At 45.3% G+C, this 8,340-nt stretch overlaps 1 protein-coding gene across 1 annotated transcript in view; it reads right to left on the reverse strand.

Moving 5' to 3' along the window:
* GEMIN8 (gem nuclear organelle associated protein 8) overlaps window positions 1–7,478 on the reverse strand; it is a 42,431-nt gene extending 34,953 nt beyond the window's left edge. The window contains exon 1 of the mRNA XM_040424937.1: window positions 7,374–7,478. The gene's annotated coding sequence lies outside the window, so the exon portion shown is untranslated. The remainder of the gene's footprint in view (window positions 1–7,373) is intronic.
* Between the last annotated feature and the right edge of the window lie 862 nt (window positions 7,479–8,340).

The raw sequence follows: 8,340 nt of genomic DNA on the forward strand, positions 1-8,340 counted from the left end.
CTGTACTGCACACGCACACAGTAACACAAAGCAAGGCAAGACTACATTACTGCCTGACCCTGTCACCCAAAGCTGGGGGGGGGGGGGGGGGGAGGCCAGGAGTAAGGAGTGTTTCATTCAGTGCAGCAGTGATACCCTCATTGCACCGACCAGTTAAAGAGGTATTCTGGTTGGTTAAAGTTATCTCCTATCCACAGGATAGGGGATAACTATTAGATCGGTGGAGGTCCTACCACCGATCACGAGAAACAGTGCGGCCGCTCTATTCAGTTCTATGGGAATTCTGGAGATAGCCAAGCGCTGTACTCTGCTATCCTCAGAACTCCCAAAGAAATGAATGGGGCAGCCGCATCCATGTGAGACCGGACGCTCTGTTCTCTTCAGGGGGGCTGCAGGGTGTATGGGGCCTCTGTTCTTGTGATCGGTGGGGGTCCCGACAGAAGGTCCCCCACCAATCTAATTGTTATAGGATACCTTCAACCAACCAGAATACCCCTTTAATATGCATATGAGCAAAAAAAGAATTTCTCCGGAATGCAGGCAACATTCCGGAGAATCAGGATGCGATCAAAGAGCGTTTTACTGAGTGGCGCACATCCAACAATTCATTTACATTGATATGAAGGTGTGTGGTGATGCTCTCTAACATCCAGTTTACTATGGCAGGCTGGGGAGCCTTCACAAGGTCCCAGACTACCATAGCAACCAATGAGAACCCTGTGATTTCATTATAGGGATCCAATCAGAGGTCAGAGGGAGGCATCTCAGGGTTTTTATTCTGAATTTATGAAGGTTTTTGGTGCGTTTTGTGGTGAGAGAACACCAGCTTCAGCTGTTACATGAAAGTCTATGGGAAATATTAAACACAGCACACACAAGCATTTTTTGTAGTGGCGGCATTTTTTTTTACCCCCGAACTGTGTTTTTGAGTAAAAGGCAAATTTTAAATCCCTTGCTCTGAGTCTAACATTTTTGTCTCATTGTTTCTTTGCCCTGCTTTAACCACTTAAGGACCACAGGTTTATACCCCCCTAAAGACCAGGCCCTTTTTTACAAATCGGCACTACACTACTTTAGTGGTTTATTGCTCGGTCATGCAACTTACCACCCAAATGAATTTTACCTCCTTTTCTTCTCACTAATAGAGCTTTCATTTGGTGGTATTTCATTGCTGCTGACATTTTTACTTTTTTTGTTATTAATCAAAATTTAACGATTTGTTTGCAAAAAAAATGACATTTTTCACTTTCAGTTGTAAAATTTTGCAAAAAAAACGAGATCCATATATAAATTTTGCTCTAAATTTATTGTTCTACATGTCTTTGATAAAAAAAAAATGTTTGGGTAAAAAAAAAAATGGTTTGGGTAAAAGTTATAGCGTTTACAAACTATGGTACAAAAATGTGAATTTCCGCTTTTTGAAGCAGCTCTGACTTTCTGAGCACATGTCATGTTTCCTGAGGTTCTACAATGGCCAGACAGTACAAACACCCCACAAATGACCCCATTTCGGAAAGTAGACACCCTAAGGTATTCGCTGATGGGCATAGTGAGTTCATAGAACTTTTTATTTTTTGTCACAAGTTAGCGGAAAATGATGATTTTTTATTTATTTTTTTCTTACAAAGTCTCATATTCCACTAACTTGTGACAAAAAATATAAAGTTCTATGAACTCACTATGCCCATCACGAAATACCTTGGGGTCTCTTCTTTCCAAAATGGGGTCACTTGTGGGGTAGTTCTACTGCCCTGGCATTCTAGGGGCCCAAATGTGTGGTAAGGAGTTTGAAATCAAATTCTGTAAAAAATGACCAGTGAAATCCGAAAGGTGCTCTTTGGAATATGGGCCCCTTTGCCCACCTAGGCTGCAAAAAAGTGTCACACATCTGGTATCTCTGTATTCAGGAGAAGTTGAGGAATGTGTTTTGGGGTGTCATTTTACATATACCCATGCTGGGTGAGAGAAATATCTTGGCAAATGACAACTTTTCCCATTTTTTTTATACAAAGTTGGCATTTGACCAAGATATTTATCTCACCCAGCATGGGTATATGTAAAAAGACACCCCAAAACACATTCCTCAACTTCTCCTGAATACAGAGATACCAGATGTGTGACACTTTTTTGCAGCCTAGGTGGGCAAAGGGGCCCACATTCCAAAGAGCACCTTTCGGATTTCACTGGTCATTTTTTACAGAATTTGATTTCAAACTCCTTACCACACATTTGGGCCCCTAGAATGCCAGGGCAGTATAACTACCCCACAAGTGACCCCATTTTGGAAAGAAGAGACCCCAAGGTATTCGCTGATGGGCATAGTGAGTTCATGGAAGTTTTTATTTTTTGTCACAAGTTAGTGGAATATGAGACTTTGTATGAAAAAATAAAAAATAAAAAAAAATCATCATTTTCCACTAACTTGTGACAAAAAATAAAAAATTCTAGGAACTCGCCATGCCCCTCACGGAATACCTTGGGGTGTCTTCTTTCCAAAATGGGGTCACTTGTGGGGTAGTTATACTGCCCTGGCATTTTCCAGGGGCCCTAATGTGTGGTAAGTAGGTAAATGACCTGTGAAATCCGAAAGGTGCTCTTTGGAATATGGGCCCCTTTGCCCACCTAGGCTGCAAAAAAGTGTCACACATCTGGTATCTCCGTACTCAGGAGAAGTTGGGGAATGTGTTTTGCGGTGTCATTTTACATATACCCATGCTGGGTGAGAGAAATATCTTGGCAAAAGACAACTTTTCCCATTTTTTTATACAAAGTTGGCATTTGACCAAGATATTTCTCTCACCCAGCATGGGTATATGTAAAATGACACCCCAAAACACATTCCCCAACTTCTCCTGAGTACGGCGATACCAGATGTGTGACACTTTTTTGCAGCCTAGATGCGCAAAGGTGCCCAAATTCCTTTTAGGAGGGCATTTTTAGACATTTGGATACCAGACTTCTTCTCATGCTTTGGGGCCCCTAGAATGCCAGGGCAGTATAAATACCCCACGTGTGACCCCATTTTGGAAAGAAGACACCCCAAGGTATTCAATGAGGGGCATGGCGAGTTCATAGAAATTTTGTTTTTTGGCACAAGTTAGCGGAAATTGATATTTTTTATTTTTTTCTCACAAAGTCTCCCTTTCCGCTAACTTGGGACAAAAATTTCAATCTTTCATGGACTCAATATGCCCCTCACGGAATACCTGGGGGTGTCTTCTTTCCGAAATGGGGTCACATGTGGGGTATTTATACTGCCCTGGCATTCTAGGGGCCCTAAAGCGTGAGAAGAAGCCTGGAATATAAATGTCTAAAAAATTTTACGCATTTGGATTCCGTGAGGGGTATGGTGAGTTCATGTGAGATTTTATTTTTTGACACAAGTTAGTGGAATATGAGACTTTGTAAGAAAAAATAAATAAAAATTCCGCTAAGGCCTCTTTCACACTTGCGTTGTTGGGATCCGGCATGCACTTCCGTTGCCGGAGGTGCCTGCCGGATCCGGAAAAACGCAAGTGTACTGAAAGCATTTGAAGACGGAACCGTCTTCCAAATGCTTTCAGTGTTACTATGGCACCCAGGACGCTATTAAGGTCCTGGTTGCCATAGTAGTAGTGGGGAGCGGGGGAACAGTATACTTACAGTCCGTGCGGCTCCCGGGGCGCTCCAGAATGACGTCAGAGCGCCCCATGCGCATGGATGACGTGATCACATGGATCACGTGATCCATGCGCTTGGGGCGCCCTGACGTCACTCTGGAGCGCCCGGGGAGCCGCACGGACGGTAAGTACACTGCTCCCCCGCTCCCCACTACACTTACCATGGCTGTCAGGACTTTAGCGTCCCGGCAGCCATGGTAACCACTCTGAAAAAGCTAAATGTCGGCTCCGGCAATGCGCCGAAACGACGTTTAGCTTAAGGCCGGATCCGGATCAATGCCTTCCAATGGGCATTAATTCCGGATCCGGCCTTGCGGCAAGTGTTCCGGATTTTTGGCCGGAGCAAAAAGCGCAGCATGCTGCGGTATTTTCTCCGGCCAACAAACGTTCCGTACCGGAACTGAAGACATCCTGATGCATCCTGAACGGATTACTCTCCATTCAGAATGCATTAGGATAATCCTGATCAGGATTCTTCCGGCATAGAGCCCCGACGACGGAACTCTATGCCGGAAGAAAAGAACGCAGGTGTGAAAGAGCCCTTACTTGGGCCAAAAAAATGTCTGAATGGAGCCTTACAGAGGGGTGATCAATGACAGGGGGGTGATCAGGGAGTCTATATGGGGTGATCACCCCCCTGTCATTGATCACCCCCCTATAAGGCTCCATTCAGATGTCCGTATGTGTTTTGCGGATCCGATCCATGTATCCGTGGATCCGTAAAAATCATACAGACATCTGAATGCAGCCTGACAGGGGGGGTGATCAATGACAGGGGGGTGATCAGGGAGTCTATATGGGGTGATCACCCCCCCTGGAAGGCTCCAGGGAGACGCCTGTATGTGTTTTGCGGATCCGATCCATCTATCAGTGGATCCGTAAAAATCATGCGGACGTCTGAATGGAGCTTTACAGGGGTGTGATCAATGACAGGGGGGTAATCAATGACAGGGGAGTGATCAGGGAGTCTATATGGGGTGATCAGGGGTGATCAGGGGCTAATAAGGGGTTAATAAGTGACCGGGGGGGGGGGGGGTGTAGTGTAGTGTAGTGGTGCTTGGTGCTACTTTACTGAGCTACCTGTGTCCTCTGGTAGTCGATCCAAACAAAGGGGACCACCAGAGGACCAGGTAGCAGGTATATTAGACGCTGTTATCAAAACAGCGTCTAATATACCTGTTAGGGGTTAAAAAAAATCACATCTCCAGCCTGCCAGCGAACGATCGCCGCTGGCAGGCTGGAGATCAACTCTCTTACCTTCCGTTCCTGTGTGCGCGCGTTCACAGGAAATCTCGGCTCACGCGAGATGACGCCAATCGGCGTTAGTGTGACCTGGGAGCGCCGCAGAAATGACGCCTTTCGGCGTTAGCGTGACGGTAAGTGGTTAAAGAACGCAAGTGCCAGTTGCGTTTTTTTTATTGCATTTTTGCAACAATATATTTTTCCAGTACCGCTTTACAAGGGAATTGACATTACAGGGGTTACATACTTTGCTATAAAAAAAAAAATGCAAAGCATACAAAAAATGCCAGGTGGTAAAACACTACATGGACATGTTGTCTAAAAATTGGCTTCACTGGCATTTGAGACTTTTTGCAAAAAAGAAAGATTCAAGTAAATACTCTGGGGGTCATTTATTAAGACTGGTGTTTTAGACGCCGGTCTTAATAAAGCCCTATAGCTGGTGGTGGATCTGCCAAACCAAAGTTATGAAGAGGCAGCACTTCTACATAAATTCAGCGCATCCAACCCCAGTTCTAAATGTAAGACATCTTCCGGGCTGTTTTACATTTAGACCATTTTTTACACCTAAAGCAGGCGTAGAAAATGGTAAAAGAGAAGGGCCTGCCGGCCTGTCCCCTTCCCCGCCCACCTATTTAGACCTGGCGTGAGCAGGGAGAAGTCTCAAATTGCAGCGCAATGGTTAATTTGGGCATATTTCAGCTGAATAAATGACCCCCCATGTGTGGAAGCACGCTAAACACGCTCTTCCGACCCTTTCAAAAATAGCAGTTAGTAAGGCCTCGTGTACGGTCATGTGCATGAGGCCTAAAAAGTAACAAATGTACCATCTAAGAGCATGCCTGTTATTTTTACCCATACGTAGTTAGAACTATGGTTCTCCAAAAGGTCAGAAAACTCCTTCAAAGTGGTTTTCTAAGACTTTAAAGAGTAACTAAACCTTTGCATCAAATTTTAATATGATGTCCCTAATGCCCTAATAAAACTGTTTCCAATATACTTTATTAAACAATTTTGTATTGTTCTTAGCCTTTTCATTACCTAAAGCACACCATTCACTGTGCGCTTCAAACTCTGTTCTCTGTACACCGCTGACAGCTCAGCAGTATACGGAGTACATTTTATCAATAGGGCCGCAGCAGCGCTGTGAGTATGGGCAGGAGCGCATATTGCTGCTCCTGCTCGTGCTCCCGGGACGATTACTAACTCTTAGCATAGCACATGGGTACCCTGTACCCATGTACTATGCCAGGATTAGCTAAGAGGAGCTGCTCCTGCTTCTGCCTGCTCCGCTAAGCTAAGAAAACTGCATGTCAGAACTTAGCTTAGTGAAGCAGGCAGGAACCCGCTCCGCTCAGCTTATCCTGGCACAGTACATGGGTACAGGGTACCCATGTGCTATGCCAGGAGTTGGCAATCCTCAGAGGAGCACGGCAGGAGCAGCAGTATGCGCTCCTGCCCGTAATCACAGCGCTGCTGCGGCCCCATTCATAAACTTCACAGCTCAGTGGTGTACAGAGAACTGAGTTTTAAGCGCACAGTGAATGGTGTGCTTTAGGTAGGAAAAACACTAAGAAAAATACAAAATTAATTTCTAAAATATATTAGAAAAAGTTTTATTAGGGCATTAGGGACATCATATTAAAATGTCATACAAAGGTTTAGTTACTCTTTAATACTTATGACCTATGCTCTGGATAGGTCTTCAGTATCTGATCGGTGGGGGTTGTGATACCCGTCAATCAGCTGTTAGAGAAGGCAGCGGTACTCAGCTGTGATTAGTATGGCACGGAGAAGACCGTGGTGCTCACAGGAGCGCTGCTGCCTTCTCAAACAGCTGATCAGCAGGGGTCCCAGGTGTCGGACCCCCACCGATCAGATACTGATGACCTGTCTATCTTAAAACTCCTGTTGAAACCTCCATTGCATCCCTGGAGATTACTAAGGGGCGGTGTTCTCTTCCACTGCTGTGCGTCACTATAGAACAGAGATCAGCACTCCAGCTGTTCACCAACTACAACTCCCAGAATGCTTCACTCACTTCTATGGGAGTAAGAAGAACACCCCTCAGACGGGTATGTGCACATGGTGGTTTTATTGGGTTTAAAAACCTGATGCGGAATCCACATCTTTTTGGATGTTTTTATTTCCCGTCACATTTTGTATGTGCTTTTTGGTGTGGATTTTCATTCCTGCCCATTTTCTGTGTGAATTCTGGATGTGGAATGTCAATAACGGACAAGTCACCTTTTCCCCCCACAGTGCAGTTAAAAAAAAAGAGAATATCTGCAAGCATTTCTGGTGCAGAATCCCTCAGAAAAGCGCTGCGTACTGTGGTCTCTTTTCTCAGGTTTGGGGGTCACTAACAGGGCTTCCTTCTCCTAGGAGCCCATATATTCTAGTCACGACCATATTGTATACATTAACATATACATCAAATAGAGGGTAACAGCAAGATGTGACCAGCCCTACCTTAGCAGCCGTGCGCCAGAGAGATGCAAACTGTACCCACAGACTGCTCCATGCCCGGAGGATGCTAACTGCTGGTGGCTAAAGGACCTTTCATGATGTCATGACCATGTGATCAGTCACGTGTGTGGGAGGAGTCACAATCTAAACCCTGCCCCTTGCTTTCCTGTGTGTCTTTATGACGGTGTCTTTATGACAGTGTAGAGAGGTGTGCTGCGCTGCACTGTACACACCTACCCAGTGGCATGCCTAGGGTGTTTGGCACCTGGGGCGGGTCCTTTCTCTGCCCCCCCCCCCCCCCATACTAATAAAATTGTACCCCCTCACAGTAGTATTGCCCTCATAGTACAATCTTCACAGTAGTTTTGTACAGATGTGTGCCCACTCACAGTAGTTATGCCCACATTGTGCCCTCTTACAGTAGTTATAGAAATGAATTGATCAGAGCACCGAAACAGTTCAGGCTATGAAAAACACTCCAACTAGATAAGCAGACAGTGGGCCCCAAAGGCAGGAGGGGGGAGTATAGTTATTTAAAATGTAACTTTTAATAAGGTCAAAAAATTGTCAGACTAATAAAACTCACTACATAGATAAGACATACATACACATAGACAACCAAAAATGGTGCCTGGCTGGTATAAACAATATACTGTTCCGTCCGGGGAGACGTGAACAGTCTTACCAGACCCTTTGTAGATGGTGGTGGAGGTCCTTAGGTACAGGAGGCAGGAAACGTAACAATCAAGCCATGTGGGGATGGTTGTGGTTGTAGAACCGCGTAGATGGAGCAATAGGAAGTGTCCTGAGTAGCCCTGCCTCGGATGAAGGGGGCTATTATGCTGCTACCTATCTACACGGAGCACTCGCCTTGAGAAAGGCGACCCCGTCCGGTAGCCTGTCCCTATAGTGGACCTCACCCTAAAACTACAGGATAGATGCCAGTGGATAGGATGATGGGAAGTGCTTC

Source organism: Bufo bufo, chromosome 3, assembly GCF_905171765.1.
Source record: "Bufo bufo chromosome 3, aBufBuf1.1, whole genome shotgun sequence".
Classification (NCBI taxonomy): domain Eukaryota; kingdom Metazoa; phylum Chordata; class Amphibia; order Anura; family Bufonidae; genus Bufo; species Bufo bufo.